Below are 24,612 nucleotides of genomic sequence, written 5' to 3' on the forward strand. Positions count from 1 at the left end.
GATACTAAAGGCTCATTGACACAAACAATAGCATATAGGGCACAATAAATTATTGCATATTGTTTGTCTAGTGATTGGTGTTCTGTTTCCTGTTTTCAGTAGTCCCAAGTTCTTTTTTTAATTTGAACCTTTTTAAAAGTCATTTTTGTATGTGTTTACAAGATATGCAAAACGTGGACATTCTTTGGCTAAAAAGTGTCGAAATAAGTTTAAAGATGAGAACAGAGTGATATCAGCTGCCTTGTCCTCATAAACACTTTCTGCTTCGCTAACGAGATCACTGAAATCATGTAAGCAGATAATTTTTGGAGAGCCGAAATTCAGTGGAAATGAGTTTTTTGTTATTAAGTTAATTTTTATGGTAAGAAATTAGTTTATAATTTTGGACAAATCATCTGATCTCTTTTCATAATAATCTAGCGTTAACACAAATTACCACTATAAAATCTGAAGCAGTAAACTTTGTGAAAGCCAAATTTTGTATCAGTCTGAAATCTTTTGGCCATTAATGTACAGTCCTAGATATTTTTAGAAAAACTGTAAAAGGAAAAAATGAGGAAAGGAAAAACTTCTAAAGAAAAGCATAGCTGACTTCTAAAATCAGGATATCTAGCAGGAGCACTCCAGAAAATTTCCCTGCATTCATTTGGACTAAAACAAATGTTCTCTGATAGTCTTATCATATGGCTAAAATTATTTCCTTTGTTTTGACTAATATCCTTCCCAAACCAGTGTCCCATTAGCGTACAACGAAACTGATGTTCCAAGCCATTTTTCTAGGCTTAAGTTCCTAAGGGTCAGTGGCTACTGCATTGAAGCTGTAGAAAGTAAAAAAGATCAAAGCTTGAGAGTCAGAAACCAGCAAAATCAACCCCTTTTGTGGTCTTGCATACATTACTGTGCCACATTTTACCAACAGGGAACTCTGTTAGTAATTTATAATGAACTCCTGGCATGTAAGACTAAAAAAGTGCATGTAATGAGTTTTAGTATGAAATAGATCTTTCCCTTTTACATTATATGCATTTTCTTTCTGATCAGTTTTACCTTTACAAATAAGAAAACAAAAGCAAAGTTCCATAGAGAAAAGAAATCTTTCTGTTATCCAGTCATCAGGAAAATGTTGAGTATCTAGATTTGACAAAACACCTACTTCAAGTAAGAGACTTGTGGCTCTGTGGCGCAATGGATAGCGCATTGGACTTCTAGGGAACTGATGTGATTCAAAGTTTGTGGGTTCGAGTCCCACCAGAGTCATATTTTAAAGTTTGTGTGACATTCATACTTTGTCTCAGTTGTTGGAAATATGAAAAAGGAAAAAAAATGTATCAGATCTGCACTTCATATTAACATTTAGAGAAAATTAGAAGCCGTATTTAGGTTTGAACTTGTCAAAGAACGTAGAAGGAGCAGATACTAAAGGCTCATTGACACAAACAATAGCATATAGGGCACAATAAATTATTGCATATTGTTTGTCTAGTGATTGGTGTTCTGTTTCCTGTTTTCAGTAGTCCCAAGTTCTTTTTTTAATTTGAACCTTTTTAAAAGTCATTTTTGTATGTGTTTACAAGATATGCAAAACGTGGACATTCTTTGGCTAAAAAGTGTCGAAATAAGTTTAAAGATGAGAACAGAGTGATATCAGCTGCCTTGTCCTCATAAACACTTTCTGCTTCGCTAACGAGATCACTGAAATCATGTAAGCAAGTAATTTTTGGAGAGCCGAAATTCAGTGGAAATGAGTTTTTTGTTATTAAGTTAATTTTTATGGTAAGAAATTAGTTTATAATTTTGGACAAATCATCTGAACTCTTTTCATAATAATCTAGCGTTAACACAAATTACCACTATAAAATCTGAAGCAGTAAACTTTGTGAAAGCCAAATTTTGTATCAGTCTGAAATATTTTGGCCATTAATGTACAGTCCTAGATATTTTTAGAAAAACTGTAAAAGGAAAAAATGAGGAAAGGAAAAACTTCTAAAGAAAAGCATAGCTGACTTCTAAAATCAGGATATCTAGCAGGAGCACTCCAGAAAATTTCCCTGCATTCATTTGGACTAAAACAAATGTTCTCTGATAGTCTTATCATATGGCTAAAATTATTTCCTTTGTTTTGACTAATATCCTTCCCAAACCAGTGTCCCATTAGCGTACAACGAAACTGATGTTCCAAGCCATTTTTCTAGGCTTAAGTTCCTAAGGGTCAGTGGCTACTGCATTGAAGCTGTAGAAAGTAAAAAAGATCAAAGCTTGAGAGTCAGAAACCAGCAAAATCAACCCCTTTTGTGGTCTTGCATACATTACTGTGCCACATTTTACCAACAGGGAACTCTGTTAGTAATTTATAATGAACTCCTGGCATGTAAGACTAAAAAAGTGCATGTAATGAGTTTTAGTATGAAATAGATCTTTCCCTTTTACATTATATGCATTCTCTTTCTGATCAATTTTACCTTTACAAATAAGAAAACAAAAGCAAAGTTCCATAGAGAAAAGAAATCTTTCTGTTATCCAGTCATCAGGAAAATATTGAGTATCTAGATTTGACAAAACACCTACTTCAAGTAAGAGACTTGTGGCTCTGTGGCGCAATGGATAGCGCATTGGACTTCTAGGGAACTGATGTGATTCAAAGGTTGTGGGTTCGAGTCCCACATTCATACTTTGTCTCAGTTGTTGGAAATATGAAAAAGGAAAAAAAATGTATCAGATCTGCTCTAACATTTAGAGAAAATTAGAAGCCGTATTTAGGTTTGAACTTGTCAAAGAACGTAGAAGGAGCAGATACTAAAGGCTCATTGACACAAACAATAGCATATAGGGCACAATAAATTATTGCATATTGTTTGTCTAGTGATTGGTGTTCTGTTTCCTGTTTTCAGTAGTCCCAAGTTGTTTTTTTAATTTGAACCTTTTTAAAAGTCATTTTTGTATGTGTTTACAAGATATGCAAAACGTGGACATTCTTTGGCTAAAAAGTGTCGAAATAAGTTTAAAGATGAGAACAGAGTGATATCAGCTGCCTTGTCCTCATAAACACTTTCTGCTTCGCTAACGAGATCACTGAAATCATGTAAGCAGGTAATTTTTGGAGAGCCGAAATTCAGTGGAAATGAGTTTTTTGTTATTAAGTTAATTTTTATGGTAAGAAATTAGTTTATAATTTTGGACAAATCATCTGATCTCTTTTCATAATAATCTAGCGTTAACACAAATTACCACTATAAAATCTGAAGCAGTAAACTTTGTGAAAGCCAAATTTTGTATCAGTCTGAAATCTTTTGGCCATTAATGTACAGTCCTAGATATTTTTAGAAAAACTGTAAAAGGAAAAAATGAGGAAAGGAAAAACTTCTAAAGAAAAGCATTGCTGACTTCTAAAATCAGGATATCTAGCAGGAGTACTCCAGAAAATTTCCCTGCATTTATTTGGACTAAAACAAATGTTCTCTGATAGTCTTATCATATGGCTAAAATTATTTCCTTTGTTTTGACTAATATCCTTCCCAAACCAGTGTCCCATTAGCATACAATGAAACTGATGTTCCAAGCCATTTTTCTAGGCTTAAGTTCCTAAGGGTCAGTGGCTACTGCATTGAAGCTGTAGAAAGTAAAAAAGATCAAAGCTTGAGAGTCAGAAACCAGCAAAATCAACCCCTTTTGTGGTCTTGCATACATTACTGTGCCACATTTTACCAACAGGGAACTCTGTTAGTAATTTATAATGAACTCCTGGCATGTAAGACTAAAAAAGTGCATGTAATGAGTTTTAGTATGAAATAGATCTTTCCCTTTTACATTATATGCATTTTCTTTCTGATCAGTTTTACCTTTACAAATAAGAAAACAAAAGCAAAGTTCCATAGAGAAAAGAAATCTTTCTGTTATCCAGTCATCAGGAAAATGTTGAGTATCTAGATTTGACAAAACACCTACTTCAAGTAAGAGACTTGTGGCTCTGTGGCGCAATGGATAGCACATTGGACTTCTAGGGAACTGATGTGATTCAAAGTTTGTGGGTTCGAGTCCCACCAGAGTCATATTTTAAAGTTTGTGTGACATTCATACTTTGTCTCAGTTGTTGGAAATATGAAAAAGGAAAAAAAATGTATCAGATCTGCACTTCATATTAACATTTAGAGAAAATTAGAAGCCGTATTTAGGTTTGAACTTGTCAAAGAACGTAGAAGGAGCAGATACTAAAGGCTCATTGACACAAACAATAGCATATAGGGCACAATAAATTATTGCATAATGTTTGTCTAGTGATTGGTGTTCTGTTTCCTGTTTTCAGTAGTCCCAAGTTCTTTTTTTAATTTGAACCTTTTTAAAAGTCATTTTTGTATGTGTTTACAAGATATGCAAAACGTGGACATTCTTTGGCTAAAAAGTGTCGAAATAAGTTTAAAGATGAGAACAGAGTGATATCAGCTGCCTTGTCCTCATAAACACTTTCTGCTTCGCTAACGAGATCACTGAAATCATGTAAGCAAGTAATTTTTGGAGAGCCGAAATTCAGTGGAAATGAGTTTTTAGTTATTAAGTTAATTTTTATGGTAAGAACCGTAACTTGTAGGTCAATGACCTACATTTCCTTCAGTCGCGGTGATGCGCCCCCTGGTGGATGTCCTCATATGACCTGTAGCGTGGGAAAAAGTTCCCAGGCTGCAGTTCATGAGAACATCCAGCAGGGGCGCATCACCGCAACTGAATGTAAGTATAGATCACTGCTTTCCTTTCAGCACCCGGGGATTACAGGTACGAGCGAGCGGTTTATCGCAGCTCTGCCTGTAATATTAGTTAACCCCTTCAGATGGATTACTTCGTGGGACCTGATCTGACAGCAGAAGGTATGTATCTTGTGCGTTTATTATTTTTCCAAGCGAGGGTGTTCCTGATGGACTGAGAGTACAATAAATTATTACAACAACCGCTGTGTTTTTTTCATTAAAATACTTTTAAATCATGTGTGTGTGTGTTTTTTAACCCTTTCCTACAATTGGATTAATAATGGATAGGTGTCATAATTGACGCCTCTCCTTTATTAATCTGGCTTAATGTCACCTTCCAATAGCAAGGTGGCATTAACCCTTCATTACCCCATATCCCACCGCTACAGGGAGTGGGAAGAGAGTGGCCAAGTGCCAGAATAGGCGCATCTTCCAGATGTGCCTTTTCTGGGGTGGCTGGGGGCAGATGTTTTTAGCCACGGGGGGGCCAATAACCAAGGACCCTCTCCTGGCTATTAATATCTGCCCTCAGTCACTGGCTTTACCATTCTGGCGGAGAAAATTGCGCGGGAGCCCACGCCAATTTTTTCCGCCATTTAACCCTTTATTTCAGCAGCTACAGCGCTGAAATTTTGCACATACACACTACTAACATTAGTAATGTGGAATATGCAAAAAAAAAGGGGATATGAGATGGTTTACTGTATGTAAACCATGTCTCATATCCTGTCGGGTTTGTGCAGGAGAAATGAGAAGCCGGCAATTGAATTACCGGCTTTTAACAGATATCGCGCTGAATGAAATATAAATACAGAATATATATATATGTGTCTCAATGACATATATATATATATATATACTGTATATATGTTTTCCCGAACATTTGAGCACATAAATCCATTAGATGTCGGTTTTGCAAGCCTGCGCGAAAATCTCGCAGTACGGATGCCATACGGATTACATACGGAGGATGCCATGCGCAAAATACGCTGACACACCCTGACTACGGATCACTATTTTGGGAACATTTCACCGTATTTCGGCCGTATTACGGCCGTAAAATACGGACCGTATTGTCTTACGCCGAGTGTGACGCCGGCCTAAAAAAGTGCATGTAATGAGTTTTAGTATGAAATAGATCTTTCCCTTTTACATTATATGCATTTTCTTTCTGATCAGTTTTACCTTTACAAATAAGAAAACAAAAGCAAAGTTCCATAGAGAAAAGAAATCTTTCTGTTATCCAGTCATCAGGAAAATGTTGAGTATCTAGATTTGACAAAACACCTACTTCAAGTAAGAGACTTGTGGCTCTGTGGCGCAATGGATAGCGCATTGGACTTCTAGGGAACTGATGTGATTCAAAGGTTGTGGGTTCGAGTCCCACCAGAGTCATATTTTAAAGTTTGTGTGACATTCATACTTTGTCTCAGTTGTTGGAAATATGAAAAAGGAAAAAAAATGTATCAGATCTGCGCTTAATATTAACATTTAGAGAAAATTAGAAGCCGTATTTAGGTTTGAACTTGTCAAAGAACGTAGAAGGAGCAGATACTAAAGGCTCATTGACACAAACAATAGCATATAGGGCACAATAAATTATTGCATATTGTTTGTCTAGTGATTGGTGTTCTGTTTCCTGTTTTCAGTAGTCCCAAGTTGTTTTTTTAATTTGAACCTTTTTAAAAGTCATTTTTGTATGTGTTTACAAGATATGCAAAACGTGGACATTCTTTGGCTAAAAAGTGTCGAAATAAGTTTAAAGATGAGAACAGAGTGATATCAGCTGCCTTGTCCTCATAAACACTTTCTGCTTCGCTAACGAGATCACTGAAATCATGTAAGCAGGTAATTTTTGGAGAGCCGAAATTCAGTGGAAATGAGTTTTTTGTTATTAAGTTAATTTTTATGGTAAGAAATTAGTTTATAATTTTGGACAAATCATCTGATCTCTTTTCATAATAATCTAGCGTTAACACAAATTACCACTATAAAATCTGAAGCAGTAAACTTTGTGAAAGCCAAATTTTGTATCAGTCTGAAATCTTTTGGCCATTAATGTACAGTCCTAGATATTTTTAGAAAAACTGTAAAAGGAAAAAATGAGGAAAGGAAAAACTTCTAAAGAAAAGCATTGCTGACTTCTAAAATCAGGATATCTAGCAGGAGTACTCCAGAAAATTTCCCTGCATTCATTTGGACTAAAACAAATGTTCTCTGATAGTCTTATCATATGGCTAAAATTATTTCCTTTGTTTTGACTAATATCCTTCCCAAACCAGTGTCCCATTAGCATACAATGAAACTGATGTTCCAAGCCATTTTTCTAGGCTTAAGTTCCTAAGGGTCAGTGGCTACTGCATTGAAGCTGTAGAAAGTAAAAAAGATCAAAGCTTGAGAGTCAGAAACCAGCAAAATCAACCCCTTTTGTGGTCTTGCATACATTACTGTGCCACATTTTACCAACAGGGAACTCTGTTAGTAATTTATAATGAACTCCTGGCATGTAAGACTAAAAAAGTGCATGTAATGAGTTTTAGTATGAAATAGATCTTTCCCTTTTACATTATATGCATTTTCTTTCTGATCAGTTTTACCTTTACAAATAAGAAAACAAAAGCAAAGTTCCATAGAGAAAAGAAATCTTTCTGTTATCCAGTCATCAGGAAAATGTTGAGTATCTAGATTTGACAAAACACCTACTTCAAGTAAGAGACTTGTGGCTCTGTGGCGCAATGGATAGCACGTTGGACTTCTAGGGAACTGATGTGATTCAAAGTTTGTGGGTTCGAGTCCCACCAGAGTCATATTTTAAAGTTTGTGTGACATTCATACTTTGTCTCAGTTGTTGGAAATATGAAAAAGGAAAAAAAATGTATCAGATCTGCACTTCATATTAACATTTAGAGAAAATTAGAAGCCGTATTTAGGTTTGAACTTGTCAAAGAACGTAGAAGGAGCAGATACTAAAGGCTCATTGACACAAACAATAGCATATAGGGCACAATAAATTATTGCATAATGTTTGTCTAGTGATTGGTGTTCTGTTTCCTGTTTTCAGTAGTCCCAAGTTCTTTTTTTAATTTGAACCTTTTTAAAAGTCATTTTTGTATGTGTTTACAAGATATGCAAAACGTGGACATTCTTTGGCTAAAAAGTGTCGAAATAAGTTTAAAGATGAGAACAGAGTGATATCAGCTGCCTTGTCCTCATAAACACTTTCTGCTTCGCTAACGAGATCACTGAAATCATGTAAGCAAGTAATTTTTGGAGAGCCGAAATTCAGTGGAAATGAGTTTTTAGTTATTAAGTTAATTTTTATGGTAAGAACCGTAACTTGTAGGTCAATGACCTACATTTCCTTCAGTCGCGGTGATGCGCCCCCTGGTGGATGTCCTCATATGACCTGTAGCGTGGGAAAAAGTTCCCAGGCTGCAGTTCATGAGAACATCCAGCAGGGGCGCATCACCGCAACTGAATGTAAGTATAGATCACTGCTTTCCTTTCAGCACCCGGGGATTACAGGTACGAGCGAGCGGTTTATCGCAGCTCTGCCTGTAATATTAGTTAACCCCTTCAGATGGATTACTTCGTGGGACCTGATCTGACAGCAGAAGGTATGTATCTTGTGCGTTTATTATTTTTCCAAGCGAGGGTGTTCCTGATGGACTGAGAGTACAATAAATTATTACAACAACCGCTGTGTTTTTTTCATTAAAATACTTTTAAATCATGTGTGTGTGTGTTTTTTAACCCTTTCCTACAATTGGATTAATAATGGATAGGTGTCATAATTGACGCCTCTCCTTTATTAATCTGGCTTAATGTCACCTTCCAATAGCAAGGTGGCATTAACCCTTCATTACCCCATATCCCACCGCTACAGGGAGTGGGAAGAGAGTGGCCAAGTGCCAGAATAGGCGCATCTTCCAGATGTGCCTTTTCTGGGGTGGCTGGGGGCAGATGTTTTTAGCCACGGGGGGGCCAATAACCAAGGACCCTCTCCTGGCTATTAATATCTGCCCTCAGTCACTGGCTTTACCATTCTGGCGGAGAAAATTGCGCGGGAGCCCACGCCAATTTTTTCCGCCATTTAACCCTTTATTTCAGCAGCTACAGCGCTGAAATTTTGCACATACACACTACTAACATTAGTAATGTGGAATATGCAAAAAAAAAGGGGATATGAGATGGTTTACTGTATGTAAACCATGTCTCATATCCTGTCGGGTTTGTGCAGGAGAAATGAGAAGCCGGCAATTGAATTACCGGCTTTTAACAGATATCGCGCTGAATGAAATATAAATACAGAATATATATATATGTGTCTCAATGACATATATATATATATATACTGTATATATGTTTTCCCGAACATTTGAGCACATAAATCCATTAGATGTCGGTTTTGCAAGCCTGCGCGAAAATCTCGCAGTACGGATGCCATACGGATTACATACGGAGGATGCCATGCGCAAAATACGCTGACACACCCTGACTACGGATCACTATTTTGGGAACATTTCACCGTATTTCGGCCGTATTACGGCCGTAAAATACGGACCGTATTGTCTTACGCCGAGTGTGACGCCGGCCTAAAAAAGTGCATGTAATGAGTTTTAGTATGAAATAGATCTTTCCCTTTTACATTATATGCATTTTCTTTCTGATCAGTTTTACCTTTACAAATAAGAAAACAAAAGCAAAGTTCCATAGAGAAAAGAAATCTTTCTGTTATCCAGTCATCAGGAAAATGTTGAGTATCTAGATTTGACAAAACACCTACTTCAAGTAAGAGACTTGTGGCTCTGTGGCGCAATGGATAGCGCATTGGACTTCTAGGGAACTGATGTGATTCAAAGGTTGTGGGTTCGAGTCCCACCAGAGTCATATTTTAAAGTTTGTGTGACATTCATACTTTGTCTCAGTTGTTGGAAATATGAAAAAGGAAAAAAAATGTATCAGATCTGCGCTTAATATTAACATTTAGAGAAAATTAGAAGCCGTATTTAGGTTTGAACTTGTCAAAGAACGTAGAAGGAGCAGATACTAAAGGCTCATTGACACAAACAATAGCATATAGGGCACAATAAATTATTGCATATTGTTTGTCTAGTGATTGGTGTTCTGTTTCCTGTTTTCAGTAGTCCCAAGTTGTTTTTTTAATTTGAACCTTTTTAAAAGTCATTTTTGTATGTGTTTACAAGATATGCAAAACGTGGACATTCTTTGGCTAAAAAGTGTCGAAATAAGTTTAAAGATGAGAACAGAGTGATATCAGCTGCCTTGTCCTCATAAACACTTTCTGCTTCGCTAACGAGATCACTGAAATCATGTAAGCAGATAATTTTTGGAGAGCCGAAATTCAGTGGAAATGAGTTTTTTGTTATTAAGTTAATTTTTATGGTAAGAAATTAGTTTATAATTTTGGACAAATCATCTGATCTCTTTTCATAATAATCTAGCGTTAACACAAATTACCACTATAAAATCTGAAGCAGTAAACTTTGTGAAAGCCAAATTTTGTATCAGTCTGAAATCTTTTGGCCATTAATGTACAGTCCTAGATATTTTTAGAAAAACTGTAAAAGGAAAAAATGAGGAAAGGAAAAACTTCTAAAGAAAAGCATAGCTGACTTCTAAAATCAGGATATCTAGCAGGAGCACTCCAGAAAATTTCCCTGCATTCATTTGGACTAAAACAAATGTTCTCTGATAGTCTTATCATATGGCTAAAATTATTTCCTTTGTTTTGACTAATATCCTTCCCAAACCAGTGTCCCATTAGCGTACAACGAAACTGATGTTCCAAGCCATTTTTCTAGGCTTAAGTTCCTAAGGGTCAGTGGCTACTGCATTGAAGCTGTAGAAAGTAAAAAAGATCAAAGCTTGAGAGTCAGAAACCAGCAAAATCAACCCCTTTTGTGGTCTTGCATACATTACTGTGCCACATTTTACCAACAGGGAACTCTGTTAGTAATTTATAATGAACTCCTGGCATGTAAGACTAAAAAAGTGCATGTAATGAGTTTTAGTATGAAATAGATCTTTCCCTTTTACATTATATGCATTTTCTTTCTGATCAGTTTTACCTTTACAAATAAGAAAACAAAAGCAAAGTTCCATAGAGAAAAGAAATCTTTCTGTTATCCAGTCATCAGGAAAATGTTGAGTATCTAGATTTGACAAAACACCTACTTCAAGTAAGAGACTTGTGGCTCTGTGGCGCAATGGATAGCGCATTGGACTTCTAGGGAACTGATGTGATTCAAAGGTTGTGGGTTTGAGTCCCACCAGAGTCATATTTTAAAGTTTGTGTGACATTCATACTTTGTCTCAGTTGTTGGAAATATGAAAAAGGAAAAAAAATGTATCAGATCTGCGCTTAATATTAACATTTAGAGAAAATTAGAAGCCGTATTTAGGTTTGAACTTGTCAAAGAACGTAGAAGGAGCAGATACTAAAGGCTCATTGACACAAACAATAGCATATAGGGCACAATAAATTATTGCATATTGTTTGTCTAGTGATTGGTGTTCTGTTTCCTGTTTTCAGTAGTCCCAAGTTCTTTCTTTTTTTAATTTGAACCTTTTTAAAAGTCATTTTTGTATGTGTTTACAAGATATGCAAAACGTGGACATTCTTTGGCTAAAAAGTGTCGAAATAAGTTTAAAGATGAGAACAGAGTGATATCAGCTGCCTTGTCCTCATAAACACTTTCTGCTTCGCTAACGAGATCACTGAAATCATGTAAGCAGATAATTTTTGGAGAGCCGAAATTCAGTGGAAATGAGTTTTTTGTTATTAAGTTAATTTTTATGGTAAGAAATTAGTTTATAATTTTGGACAAATCATCTGATCTCTTTTCATAATAATCTAGCGTTAACACAAATTACCACTATAAAATCTGAAGCAGTAAACTTTGTGAAAGCCAAATTTTGTATCAGTCTGAAATCTTTTGGCCATTAATGTACAGTCCTAGATATTTTTAGAAAAACTGTAAAAGGAAAAAATGAGGAAAGGAAAAACTTCTAAAGAAAAGCATAGCTGACTTCTAAAATCAGGATATCTAGCAGGAGCACTCCAGAAAATTTCCCTGCATTCATTTGGACTAAAACAAATGTTCTCTGATAGTCTTATCATATGGCTAAAATTATTTCCTTTGTTTTGACTAATATCCTTCCCAAACCAGTGTCCCATTAGCGTACAACGAAACTGATGTTCCAAGCCATTTTTCTAGGCTTAAGTTCCTAAGGGTCAGTGGCTACTGCATTGAAGCTGTAGAAAGTAAAAAAGATCAAAGCTTGAGAGTCAGAAACCAGCAAAATCAACCCCTTTTGTGGTCTTGCATACATTACTGTGCCACATTTTACCAACAGGGAACTCTGTTAGTAATTTATAATGAACTCCTGGCATGTAAGACTAAAAAAGTGCATGTAATGAGTTTTAGTATGAAATAGATCTTTCCCTTTTACATTATATGCATTTTCTTTCTGATCAGTTTTACCTTTACAAATAAGAAAACAAAAGCAAAGTTCCATAGAGAAAAGAAATCTTTCTGTTATCCAGTCATCAGGAAAATGTTGAGTATCTAGATTTGACAAAACACCTACTTCAAGTAAGAGACTTGTGGCTCTGTGGCGCAATGGATAGCGCATTGGACTTCTAGGGAACTGATGTGATTCAAAGGTTGTGGGTTCGAGTCCCACATTCATACTTTGTCTCAGTTGTTGGAAATATGAAAAAGGAAAAAAAATGTATCAGATCTGCGCTTAATATTAACATTTAGAGAAAATTAGAAGCCGTATTTAGGTTTGAACTTGTCAAAGAACGTAGAAGGAGCAGATACTAAAGGCTCATTGACACAAACAATAGCATATAGGGCACAATAAATTATTGCATATTGTTTGTCTAGTGATTGGTGTTCTGTTTCCTGTTTTCAGTAGTCCCAAGTTGTTTTTTTAATTTGAACCTTTTTAAAAGTCATTTTTGTATGTGTTTACAAGATATGCAAAACGTGGACATTCTTTGGCTAAAAAGTGTCGAAATAAGTTTAAAGATGAGAACAGAGTGATATCAGCTGCCTTGTCCTCATAAACACTTTCTGCTTCGCTAACGAGATCACTGAAATCATGTAAGCAGGTAATTTTTGGAGAGCCGAAATTCAGTGGAAATGAGTTTTTTGTTATTAAGTTAATTTTTATGGTAAGAAATTAGTTTATAATTTTGGACAAATCATCTGATCTCTTTTCATAATAATCTAGCGTTAACACAAATTACCACTATAAAATCTGAAGCAGTAAACTTTGTGAAAGCCAAATTTTGTATCAGTCTGAAATCTTTTGGCCATTAATGTACAGTCCTAGATATTTTTAGAAAAACTGTAAAAGGAAAAAATGAGGAAAGGAAAAACTTCTAAAGAAAAGCATTGCTGACTTCTAAAATCAGGATATCTAGCAGGAGTACTCCAGAAAATTTCCCTGCATTTATTTGGACTAAAACAAATGTTCTCTGATAGTCTTATCATATGGCTAAAATTATTTCCTTTGTTTTGACTAATATCCTTCCCAAACCAGTGTCCCATTAGCATACAATGAAACTGATGTTCCAAGCCATTTTTCTAGGCTTAAGTTCCTAAGGGTCAGTGGCTACTGCATTGAAGCTGTAGAAAGTAAAAAAGATCAAAGCTTGAGAGTCAGAAACCAGCAAAATCAACCCCTTTTGTGGTCTTGCATACATTACTGTGCCACATTTTACCAACAGGGAACTCTGTTAGTAATTTATAATGAACTCCTGGCATGTAAGACTAAAAAAGTGCATGTAATGAGTTTTAGTATGAAATAGATCTTTCCCTTTTACATTATATGCATTTTCTTTCTGATCAGTTTTACCTTTACAAATAAGAAAACAAAAGCAAAGTTCCATAGAGAAAAGAAATCTTTCTGTTATCCAGTCATCAGGAAAATGTTGAGTATCTAGATTTGACAAAACACCTACTTCAAGTAAGAGACTTGTGGCTCTGTGGCGCAATGGATAGCACATTGGACTTCTAGGGAACTGATGTGATTCAAAGTTTGTGGGTTCGAGTCCCACCAGAGTCATATTTTAAAGTTTGTGTGACATTCATACTTTGTCTCAGTTGTTGGAAATATGAAAAAGGAAAAAAAATGTATCAGATCTGCACTTCATATTAACATTTAGAGAAAATTAGAAGCCGTATTTAGGTTTGAACTTGTCAAAGAACGTAGAAGGAGCAGATACTAAAGGCTCATTGACACAAACAATAGCATATAGGGCACAATAAATTATTGCATAATGTTTGTCTAGTGATTGGTGTTCTGTTTCCTGTTTTCAGTAGTCCCAAGTTCTTTTTTTAATTTGAACCTTTTTAAAAGTCATTTTTGTATGTGTTTACAAGATATGCAAAACGTGGACATTCTTTGGCTAAAAAGTGTCGAAATAAGTTTAAAGATGAGAACAGAGTGATATCAGCTGCCTTGTCCTCATAAACACTTTCTGCTTCGCTAACGAGATCACTGAAATCATGTAAGCAAGTAATTTTTGGAGAGCCGAAATTCAGTGGAAATGAGTTTTTAGTTATTAAGTTAATTTTTATGGTAAGAACCGTAACTTGTAGGTCAATGACCTACATTTCCTTCAGTCGCGGTGATGCGCCCCCTGGTGGATGTCCTCATATGACCTGTAGCGTGGGAAAAAGTTCCCAGGCTGCAGTTCATGAGAACATCCAGCAGGGGCGCATCACCGCAACTGAATGTAAGTATAGATCACTGCTTTCCTTTCAGCACCCGGGGATTACAGGTACGAGCGAGCGGTTTATCGCAGCTCTGCCTGTAATATTAGTTAACCCCTTCAGATGGATTACTTCGTGGGACCTGATCTGACAGCAGAAGGTATGTATCTTGTGCGTTTATTATTTTTCCAAGCGAGGGTGTTCCTGATGGACTGAGAGTACAATAAATTATTACAACAACCGCTGTGTTTTTTTCATTAAAATACTTTTAAATCATGTGTGTGTGTGTTTTTTAACCCTTTCCTACAATTGGATTAATAATGGATAGGTGTCATAATTGACGCCTCTCCTTTATTAATCTGGCTTAATGTCACCTTCCAATAGCAAGGTGGCATTAACCCTTCATTACCCCATATCCCACCGCTACAGGGAGTGGGAAGAGAGTGGCCAAGTGCCAGAATAGGCGCATCTTCCAGATGTGCCTTTTCTGGGGTGGCTGGGGGCAGATGTTTTTAGCCACGGGGGGGCCAATAACCAAGGACCCTCTCCTGGCTATTAATATCTGCCCTCAGTCACTGGCTTTACCATTCTGGCGGAGAAAATTGCGCGGGAGCCCACGCCAATTTTTTCCGCCATTTAACCCTTTATTTCAGCAGCTACAGCGCTGAAATTTTGCACATACACACTACTAACATTAGTAATGTGGAATATGCAAAAAAAAAGGGGATATGAGATGGTTTACTGTATGTAAACCATGTCTCATATCCTGTCGGGTTTGTGCAGGAGAAATGAGAAGCCGGCAATTGAATTACCGGCTTTTAACAGATATCGCGCTGAATGAAATATAAATACAGAATATATATATATGTGTCTCAATGACATATATATATATATATACTGTATATATGTTTTCCCGAACATTTGAGCACATAAATCCATTAGATGTCGGTTTTGCAAGCCTGCGCGAAAATCTCGCAGTACGGATGCCATACGGATTACATACGGAGGATGCCATGCGCAAAATACGCTGACACACCCTGACTACGGATCACTATTTTGGGAACATTTCACCGTATTTCGGCCGTATTACGGCCGTAAAATACGGACCGTATTGTCTTACGCCGAGTGTGACGCCGGCCTAAAAAAGTGCATGTAATGAGTTTTAGTATGAAATAGATCTTTCCCTTTTACATTATATGCATTTTCTTTCTGATCAGTTTTACCTTTACAAATAAGAAAACAAAAGCAAAGTTCCATAGAGAAAAGAAATCTTTCTGTTATCCAGTCATCAGGAAAATGTTGAGTATCTAGATTTGACAAAACACCTACTTCAAGTAAGAGACTTGTGGCTCTGTGGCGCAATGGATAGCGCATTGGACTTCTAGGGAACTGATGTGATTCAAAGGTTGTGGGTTCGAGTCCCACCAGAGTCATATTTTAAAGTTTGTGTGACATTCATACTTTGTCTCAGTTGTTGGAAATATGAAAAAGGAAAAAAAATGTATCAGATCTGCGCTTAATATTAACATTTAGAGAAAATTAGAAGCCGTATTTAGGTTTGAACTTGTCAAAGAACGTAGAAGGAGCAGATACTAAAGGCTCATTGACACAAACAATAGCATATAGGGCACAATAAATTATTGCATATTGTTTGTCTAGTGATTGGTGTTCTGTTTCCTGTTTTCAGTAGTCCCAAGTTGTTTTTTTAATTTGAACCTTTTTAAAAGTCATTTTTGTATGTGTTTACAAGATATGCAAAACGTGGACATTCTTTGGCTAAAAAGTGTCGAAATAAGTTTAAAGATGAGAACAGAGTGATATCAGCTGCCTTGTCCTCATAAACACTTTCTGCTTCGCTAACGAGATCACTGAAATCATGTAAGCAGATAATTTTTGGAGAGCCGAAATTCAGTGGAAATGAGTTTTTTGTTATTAAGTTAATTTTTATGGTAAGAAATTAGTTTATAATTTTGGACAAATCATCTGATCTCTTTTCATAATAATCTAGCGTTAACACAAATTACCACTATAAAATCTGAAGCAGTAAACTTTGTGAAAGCCAAATTTTGTATCAGTCTGAAATCTTTTGGCCATTAATGTACAGTCCTAGATATTTTTAGAAAAACTGTAAAAGGAAAAAATGAGGAAAGGAAAAACTTCTAAAGAAAAGCATAGCTGACTTCTAAAATCAGGATATCTAGCAGGAGCACTCCAGAAAATTTCCCTGCATTCATTTGGACTAAAACAAATGTTCTCTGATAGTCTTATCATATGGCTAAAATTATTTCCTTTGTTTTGACTAATATCCTTCCCAAACCAGTGTCCCATTAGCGTACAACGAAACTGATGTTCCAAGCCATTTTTCTAGGCTTAAGTTCCTAAGGGTCAGTGGCTACTGCATTGAAGCTGTAGAAAGTAAAAAAGATCAAAGCTTGAGAGTCAGAAACCAGCAAAATCAACCCCTTTTGTGGTCTTGCATACATTACTGTGCCACATTTTACCAACAGGGAACTCTGTTAGTAATTTATAATGAACTCCTGGCATGTAAGACTAAAAAAGTGCATGTAATGAGTTTTAGTATGAAATAGATCTTTCCCTTTTACATTATATGCATTTTCTTTCTGATCAGTTTTACCTTTACAAATAAGAAAACAAAAGCAAAGTTCCATAGAGAAAAGAAATCTTTCTGTTATCCAGTCATCAGGAAAATGTTGAGTATCTAGATTTGACAAAACACCTACTTCAAGTAAGAGACTTGTGGCTCTGTGGCGCAATGGATAGCGCATTGGACTTCTAGGGAACTGATGTGATTCAAAGGTTGTGGGTTTGAGTCCCACCAGAGTCATATTTTAAAGTTTGTGTGACATTCATACTTTGTCTCAGTTGTTGGAAATATGAAAAAGGAAAAAAAATGTATCAGATCTGCGCTTAATATTAACATTTAGAGAAAATTAGAAGCCGTATTTAGGTTTGAACTTGTCAAAGAACGTAGAAGGAGCAGATACTAAAGGCTCATTGACACAAACAATAGCATATAGGGCACAATAAATTATTGCATATTGTTTGTCTAGTGATTGGTGTTCTGTTTCCTGTTTTCAGTAGTCCCAAGTTCTTTCTTTTTTTAATTTGAACCTTTTTAAAAGTCATTTTTGTATGTGTTTACAAGATATGCAAAACGTGGACATTCTTTGGCTAAAAAGTGTCGAAATAAGTTTAAAGATGAGAACAGAGTGATATCAGCTGCCTTGTCCTCATAAACACTTTCTGCTTCGCTAACGAGATCACTGAAATCATGTAAGCAGATAATTTTTGGAGAGCCGAAATTCAGTGGAAATGAGTTTTTTGTTATTAAGTTAATTTTTATGGTAAGAAATTAGTTTATAATTTTGGACAAATCATCTGATCTCTTTTCATAATAATCTAGCGTTAACACAAATTACCACTATAAAATCTGAAGCAGTAAACTTTGTGAAAGCCAAATTTTGTATCAGTCTGAAATCTTTTGGCCATTAATGTACAGTCCTAGATATTTTTAGAAAAACTGTAAAAGGAAAAAATGAGGAAAGGAAAAACTTCTAAAGAAAAGCATAGCTGACTTCTAAAATCAGGATATCTAGCAGGAGCACTCCAGAAAATTTCCCTGCATTCATTTGGACTAAAACAAATGTTCTCTGATAGTCTTATCATATGGCTAAAATTATTTCCTTTGTTTTGACTAATATCCTTCCCAAACCAGTGTCCCATTAGCGTACAACGAAACTGATGTTCCAAGCCATTTTTCTAGGCTTAAGTTCCTAAGGGTCAGTGGCTACTGCATTGAAGCTGTAGAAAGTAAAAAAGATCAAAGCTTGAGAGTCAGAAACCAGCAAAATCAACCCCTTTTGTGGTCTTGCATACATTACTGTGCCACATTTTACCAACAGGGAACTCTGTTAGTAATTTATAATGAACTCCTGGCATGTAAGACTAAAAAAGTGCATGTAATGAGTTTTAGTATGAAATAGATCTTTCCCTTTTACATTATATGCATTTTCTTTCTGATCAGTTTTACCTTTACAAATAAGAAAACAAAAGCAAAGTTCCATAGAGAAAAGAAATCTTTCTGTTATCCAGTCATCAGGAAAATGTTGAGTATCTAGATTTGACAAAACACCTACTTCAAGTAAGAGACTTGTGGCTCTGTGGCGCAATGGATAGCGCATTGGACTTCTAGGGAACTGATGTGATTCAAAGGTTGTGGGTTCGAGTCCCACATTCATACTTTGTCTCAGTTGTTGGAAATATGAAAAAGGAAAAAAAATGTATCAGATCTGCGCTTAATATTAACATTTAGAGAAAATTAGAAGCCGTATTTAGGTTTGAACTTGTCAAAGAACGTAGAAGGAGCAGATACTAAAGGCTCATTGACACAAACAATAGCATATAGGGCACAATAAATTATTGCATATTGTTTGTCTAGTGATTGGTGTTCTGTTTCCTGTTTTCAGTAGTCCCAAGTTGTTTTTTTAATTTGAACCTTTTTAAAAGTCATTTTTGTATGTGTTTACAAGATATGCAAAACGTGGACATTCTTTGGCTAAAAAGTGTCGAAATAAGTTTAAAGATGAGAACAGAGTGATATCAGCTGCCTTGTCCTCATAAACACTTTCTGCTTCGCTAACGAGATCACTGAAATCATGTAAGCAGGTAATTTTTGGAGAGCCGAAATTCAGTGGAAATGAGTTTTTTGTTATTAAGTTAATTTTTATGGTAAGAAATTAGTTTATAATTTTGGACAAATCATCTGATCTCTTTTCATAATAATCTAGCGTTAACACAAATTACCACTATAAAATCTGAAGCAGTAAACTTTGTGAAAGCCAAATTTTGTATCAGTCTGAAATCTTTTGGCCATTAATGTACAGTCCTAGATATTTTTAGAAAAACTGTAAAAGGAAAAAATGAGGAAAGGAAAAACTTCTAAAGAAAAGCATTGCTGACTTCTAAAATCAGGATATCTAGCAGGAGTACTCCAGAAAATTTCCCTGCATTTATTTGGACTAAAACAAATGTTCTCTGATAGTCTTATCATATGGCTAAAATTATTTCCTTTGTTTTGACTAATATCCTTCCCAAACCAGTGTCCCATTAGCATACAATGAAACTGATGTTCCAAGCCATTTTTCTAGGCTTAAGTTCCTAAGGGTCAGTGGCTACTGCATTGAAGCTGTAGAAAGTAAAAAAGATCAAAGCTTGAGAGTCAGAAACCAGCAAAATCAACCCCTTTTGTGGTCTTGCATACATTACTGTGCCACATTTTACCAACAGGGAACTCTGTTAGTAATTTATAATGAACTCCTGGCATGTAAGACTAAAAAAGTGCATGTAATGAGTTTTAGTATGAAATAGATCTTTCCCTTTTACATTATATGCATTTTCTTTCTGATCAGTTTTACCTTTACAAATAAGAAAACAAAAGCAAAGTTCCATAGAGAAAAGAAATCTTTCTGTTATCCAGTCATCAGGAAAATGTTGAGTATCTAGATTTGACAAAACACCTACTTCAAGTAAGAGACTTGTGGCTCTGTGGCGCAATGGATAGCGCATTGGACTTCTAGGGAACTGATGTGATTCAAAGGTTGTGGGTTCGAGTCCCACCAGAGTCATATTTTAAAGTTTGTGTGACATTCATACTTTGTCTCAGTTGTTGGAAATATGAAAAAGGAAAAAAAATGTATCAGATCTGCGCTTAATATTAACATTTAGAGAAAATTAGAAGCCGTATTTAGGTTTGAACTTGTCAAAGAACGTAGAAGGAGCAGATACTAAAGGCTCATTGACACAAACAATAGCATATAGGGCACAATAAATTATTGCATATTGTTTGTCTAGTGATTGGTGTTCTGTTTCCTGTTTTCAGTAGTCCCAAGTTGTTTTTTTAATTTGAACCTTTTTAAAAGTCATTTTTGTATGTGTTTACAAGATATGCAAAACGTGGACATTCTTTGGCTAAAAAGTGTCGAAATAAGTTTAAAGATGAGAACAGAGTGATATCAGCTGCCTTGTCCTCATAAACACTTTCTGCTTCGCTAACGAGATCACTGAAATCATGTAAGCAGATAATTTTTGGAGAGCCGAAATTCAGTGGAAATGAGTTTTTTGTTATTAAGTTAATTTTTATGGTAAGAAATTAGTTTATAATTTTGGACAAATCATCTGATCTCTTTTCATAATAATCTAGCGTTAACACAAATTACCACTATAAAATCTGAAGCAGTAAACTTTGTGAAAGCCAAATTTTGTATCAGTCTGAAATCTTTTGGCCATTAATGTACAGTCCTAGATATTTTTAGAAAAACTGTAAAAGGAAAAAATTAGGAAAGGAAAAACTTCTAAAGAAAAGCATAGCTGACTTCTAAAATCAGGATATCTAGCAGGAGCACTCCAGAAAATTTCCCTGCATTCATTTGGACTAAAACAAATGTTCTCTGATAGTCTTATCATATGGCTAAAATTATTTCCTTTGTTTTGACTAATATCCTTCCCAAACCAGTGTCCCATTAGCGTACAACGAAACTGATGTTCCAAGCCATTTTTCTAGGCTTAAGTTCCTAAGGGTCAGTGGCTACTGCATTGAAGCTGTAGAAAGTAAAAAAGATCAAAGCTTGAGAGTCAGAAACCAGCAAAATCAACCCCTTTTGTGGTCTTGCATACATTACTGTGCCACATTTTACCAACAGGGAACTCTGTTAGTAATTTATAATGAACTCCTGGCATGTAAGACTAAAAAAGTGCATGTAATGAGTTTTAGTATGAAATAGATCTTTCCCTTTTACATTATATGCATTTTCTTTCTGATCAGTTTTACCTTTACAAATAAGAAAACAAAAGCAAAGTTCCATAGAGAAAAGAAATCTTTCTGTTATCCAGTCATCAGGAAAATGTTGAGTATCTAGATTTGACAAAACACCTACTTCAAGTAAGAGACTTGTGGCTCTGTGGCGCAATGGATAGCGCATTGGACTTCTAGGGAACTGATGTGATTCAAAGGTTGTGGGTTTGAGTCCCACCAGAGTCATATTTTAACGTTTGTGTGACATTCATACTTTGTCTCAGTTGTTGGAAATATGAAAAAGGAAAAAAAATGTATCAGATCTGCGCTTAATATTAACATTTAGAGAAAATTAGAAGCCGTATTTAGGTTTGAACTTGTCAAAGAACGTAGAAGGAGCAGATACTAAAGGCTCATTGACACAAACAATAGCATATAGGGCACAATAAATTATTGCATATTGTTTGTCTAGTGATTGGTGTTCTGTTTCCTGTTTTCAGTAGTCCCAAGTTCTTTCTTTTTTTAATTTGAACCTTTTTAAAAGTCATTTTTGTATGTGTTTACAAGATATGCAAAACGTGGACATTCTTTGGCTAAAAAGTGTCGAAATAAGTTTAAAGATGAGAACAGAGTGATATCAGCTGCCTTGTCCTCATAAACACTTTCTGCTTCGCTAACGAGATCACTGAAATCATGTAAGCAGATAATTTTTGGAGAGCCGAAATTCAGTGGAAATGAGTTTTTTGTTATTAAGTTAATTTTTATGGTAAGAAATTAGTTTATAATTTTGGACAAATCATCTGATCTCTTTTCATAATAATCTAGCGTTAACACAAATTACCACTATAAAATCTGAAGCAGTAAACTTTGTGAAAGCCAAATTTTGTATCAGTCTGAAATCTTTTGGCCATTAATGTACAGTCCTAGATATTTTTAGAAAAACTGTAAAAGGAAAAAATGAGGAAAGGAAAAACTTCTAAAGAAAAGCATAGCTGACTTCTAAAATCAGGATATCTAGCAGGAGCACTCCAGAAAATTTCCCTGCATTCATTTGGACTAAAACAAATGTTCTCTGATAGTCTTATCATATGGCTAAAATTATTTCCTTTGTTTTGACTAATATCCTTCCCAAACCAGTGTCCCATTAGCGTACAACGAAACTGATGTTCCAAGCCATTTTTCTAGGCTTAAGTTCCTAAGGGTCAGTGGCTACTGCATTGAAGCTGTAGAAAGTAAAAAAGATCAAAGCTTGAGAGTCAGAAACCAGCAAAATCAACCCCTTTTGTGGTCTTGCATACATTACTGTGCCACATTTTACCAACAGGGAACTCTGTTAGTAATTTATAATGAACTCCTGGCATGTAAGACTAAAAAAGTGCATGTAATGAGTTTTAGTATGAAATAGATCTTTCCCTTTTACATTATATGCATTTTCTTTCTGATCAGTTTTACCTTTACAAATAAGAAAACAAAAGCAAAGTTCCATAGAGAAAAGAAATCTTTCTGTTATCCAGTCATCAGGAAAATGTTGAGTATCTAGATTTGACAAAACACCTACTTCAAGTAAGAGACTTGTGGCTCTGTGGCGCAATGGATAGCGCATTGGACTTCTAGGGAACTGATGTGATTCAAAGGTTGTGGGTTCGAGTCCCACATTCATACTTTGTCTCAGTTGTTGGAAATATGAAAAAGGAAAAAAAATGTATCAGATCTGCGCTTAATATTAACATTTAGAGAAAATTAGAAGCCGTATTTAGGTTTGAACTTGTCAAAGAACGTAGAAGGAGCAGATACTAAAGGCTCATTGACACAAACAATAGCATATAGGGCACAATAAATTATTGCATATTGTTTGTCTAGTGATTGGTGTTCTGTTTCCTGTTTTCAGTAGTCCCAAGTTGTTTTTTTAATTTGAACCTTTTTAAAAGTCATTTTTGTATGTGTTTACAAGATATGCAAAACGTGGACATTCTTTGGCTAAAAAGTGTCGAAATAAGTTTAAAGATGAGAACAGAGTGATATCAGCTGCCTTGTCCTCATAAACACTTTCTGCTTCGCTAACGAGATCACTGAAATCATGTAAGCAGGTAATTTTTGGAGAGCCGAAATTCAGTGGAAATGAGTTTTTTGTTATTAAGTTAATTTTTATGGTAAGAAATTAGTTTATAATTTTGGACAAATCATCTGATCTCTTTTCATAATAATCTAGCGTTAACACAAATTACCACTATAAAATCTGAAGCAGTAAACTTTGTGAAAGCCAAATTTTGTATCAGTCTGAAATCTTTTGGCCATTAATGTACAGTCCTAGATATTTTTAGAAAAACTGTAAAAGGAAAAAATGAGGAAAGGAAAAACTTCTAAAGAAAAGCATAGCTGACTTCTAAAATCAGGATATCTAGCAGGAGCACTCCAGAAAATTTCCCTGCATTCATTTGGACTAAAACAAATGTTCTCTGATAGTCTTATCATATGGCTAAAATTATTTCCTTTGTTTTGACTAATATCCTTCCCAAACCAGTGTCCCATTAGCATACAATGAAACTGATGTTCCAAGCCATTTTTCTAGGCTTAAGTTCCTAAGGGTCAGTGGCTACTGCATTGAAGCTGTAGAAAGTAAAAAAGATCAAAGCTTGAGAGTCAGAAACCAGCAAAATCAACCCCTTTTGTGGTCTTGCATACATTACTGTGCCACATTTTACCAACAGGGAACTCTGTTAGTAATTTATAATGAACTCCTGGCATGTAAGACTAAAAAAGTGCATGTAATGAGTTTTAGTATGAAATAGATCTTTCCCTTTTACATTATATGCATTTTCTTTCTGATCAGTTTTACCTTTACAAATAAGAAAACAAAAGCAAAGTTCCATAGAGAAAAGAAATCTTTCTGTTATCCAGTCATCAGGAAAATGTTGAGTATCTAGATTTGACAAAACACCTACTTCAAGTAAGAGACTTGTGGCTCTGTGGCGCAATGGATAGCGCATTGGACTTCTAGGGAACTGATGTGATTCAAAGGTTGTGGGTTCGAGTCCCACCAGAGTCATATTTTAAAGTTTGTGTGACATTCATACTTTGTCTCAGTTGTTGGAAATATGAAAAAGGAAAAAAAATGTATCAGATCTGCGCTTAATATTAACATTTAGAGAAAATTAGAAGCCGTATTTAGGTTTGAACTTGTCAAAGAACGTAGAAGGAGCAGATACTAAAGGCTCATTGACACAAACAATAGCATATAGGGCACAATAAATTATTGCATATTGTTTGTCTAGTGATTGGTGTTCTGTTTCCTGTTTTCAGTAGTCCCAAGTTG

The 24,612-nt window shown here is 35.4% G+C and overlaps 12 non-coding genes across 12 annotated transcripts; all 12 read left to right on the plus strand.

Moving 5' to 3' along the window:
- The first annotated feature begins 1,171 nt into the window (after positions 1 to 1,171).
- Positions 1,172 to 1,257, plus strand: TRNAR-UCU (transfer RNA arginine (anticodon UCU)). The gene is given in 2 exon segments: positions 1,172 to 1,208; positions 1,222 to 1,257. It is a non-coding gene; the product is annotated as a tRNA-Arg (tRNA).
- A 2,703-nt stretch (positions 1,258 to 3,960) lies between these two features.
- Positions 3,961 to 4,046, plus strand: TRNAR-UCU (transfer RNA arginine (anticodon UCU)). Its single transcript is given in 2 exon segments — positions 3,961 to 3,997; positions 4,011 to 4,046. It is a non-coding gene; the product is annotated as a tRNA-Arg (tRNA).
- Positions 4,047 to 6,045: 1,999 nt separating this feature from the next.
- Positions 6,046 to 6,131, plus strand: TRNAR-UCU (transfer RNA arginine (anticodon UCU)). Its single transcript is given in 2 exon segments — positions 6,046 to 6,082; positions 6,096 to 6,131. It is a non-coding gene; the product is annotated as a tRNA-Arg (tRNA).
- Positions 6,132 to 7,457: 1,326 nt separating this feature from the next.
- On the plus strand, positions 7,458 to 7,543 carry TRNAR-UCU (transfer RNA arginine (anticodon UCU)). The gene is given in 2 exon segments: positions 7,458 to 7,494; positions 7,508 to 7,543. It is a non-coding gene; the product is annotated as a tRNA-Arg (tRNA).
- Positions 7,544 to 9,540: 1,997 nt separating this feature from the next.
- On the plus strand, positions 9,541 to 9,626 carry TRNAR-UCU (transfer RNA arginine (anticodon UCU)). Its single transcript is given in 2 exon segments — positions 9,541 to 9,577; positions 9,591 to 9,626. It is a non-coding gene; the product is annotated as a tRNA-Arg (tRNA).
- A 1,326-nt stretch (positions 9,627 to 10,952) lies between these two features.
- On the plus strand, positions 10,953 to 11,038 carry TRNAR-UCU (transfer RNA arginine (anticodon UCU)). The gene is given in 2 exon segments: positions 10,953 to 10,989; positions 11,003 to 11,038. It is a non-coding gene; the product is annotated as a tRNA-Arg (tRNA).
- A 2,714-nt stretch (positions 11,039 to 13,752) lies between these two features.
- On the plus strand, positions 13,753 to 13,838 carry TRNAR-UCU (transfer RNA arginine (anticodon UCU)). Its single transcript is given in 2 exon segments — positions 13,753 to 13,789; positions 13,803 to 13,838. It is a non-coding gene; the product is annotated as a tRNA-Arg (tRNA).
- A 1,997-nt stretch (positions 13,839 to 15,835) lies between these two features.
- Positions 15,836 to 15,921, plus strand: TRNAR-UCU (transfer RNA arginine (anticodon UCU)). The gene is given in 2 exon segments: positions 15,836 to 15,872; positions 15,886 to 15,921. It is a non-coding gene; the product is annotated as a tRNA-Arg (tRNA).
- A 1,326-nt stretch (positions 15,922 to 17,247) lies between these two features.
- Positions 17,248 to 17,333, plus strand: TRNAR-UCU (transfer RNA arginine (anticodon UCU)). The gene is given in 2 exon segments: positions 17,248 to 17,284; positions 17,298 to 17,333. It is a non-coding gene; the product is annotated as a tRNA-Arg (tRNA).
- A 2,714-nt stretch (positions 17,334 to 20,047) lies between these two features.
- On the plus strand, positions 20,048 to 20,133 carry TRNAR-UCU (transfer RNA arginine (anticodon UCU)). Its single transcript is given in 2 exon segments — positions 20,048 to 20,084; positions 20,098 to 20,133. It is a non-coding gene; the product is annotated as a tRNA-Arg (tRNA).
- A 1,326-nt stretch (positions 20,134 to 21,459) lies between these two features.
- Positions 21,460 to 21,545, plus strand: TRNAR-UCU (transfer RNA arginine (anticodon UCU)). The gene is given in 2 exon segments: positions 21,460 to 21,496; positions 21,510 to 21,545. It is a non-coding gene; the product is annotated as a tRNA-Arg (tRNA).
- A 2,714-nt stretch (positions 21,546 to 24,259) lies between these two features.
- TRNAR-UCU (transfer RNA arginine (anticodon UCU)) lies at positions 24,260 to 24,345 on the plus strand. The gene is given in 2 exon segments: positions 24,260 to 24,296; positions 24,310 to 24,345. It is a non-coding gene; the product is annotated as a tRNA-Arg (tRNA).
- Positions 24,346 to 24,612: the final 267 nt, after the last annotated feature.

This window comes from Ranitomeya variabilis, chromosome 1, assembly GCF_051348905.1.
Source record: "Ranitomeya variabilis isolate aRanVar5 chromosome 1, aRanVar5.hap1, whole genome shotgun sequence".
Lineage (NCBI taxonomy): Eukaryota > Metazoa > Chordata > Amphibia > Anura > Dendrobatidae > Ranitomeya > Ranitomeya variabilis.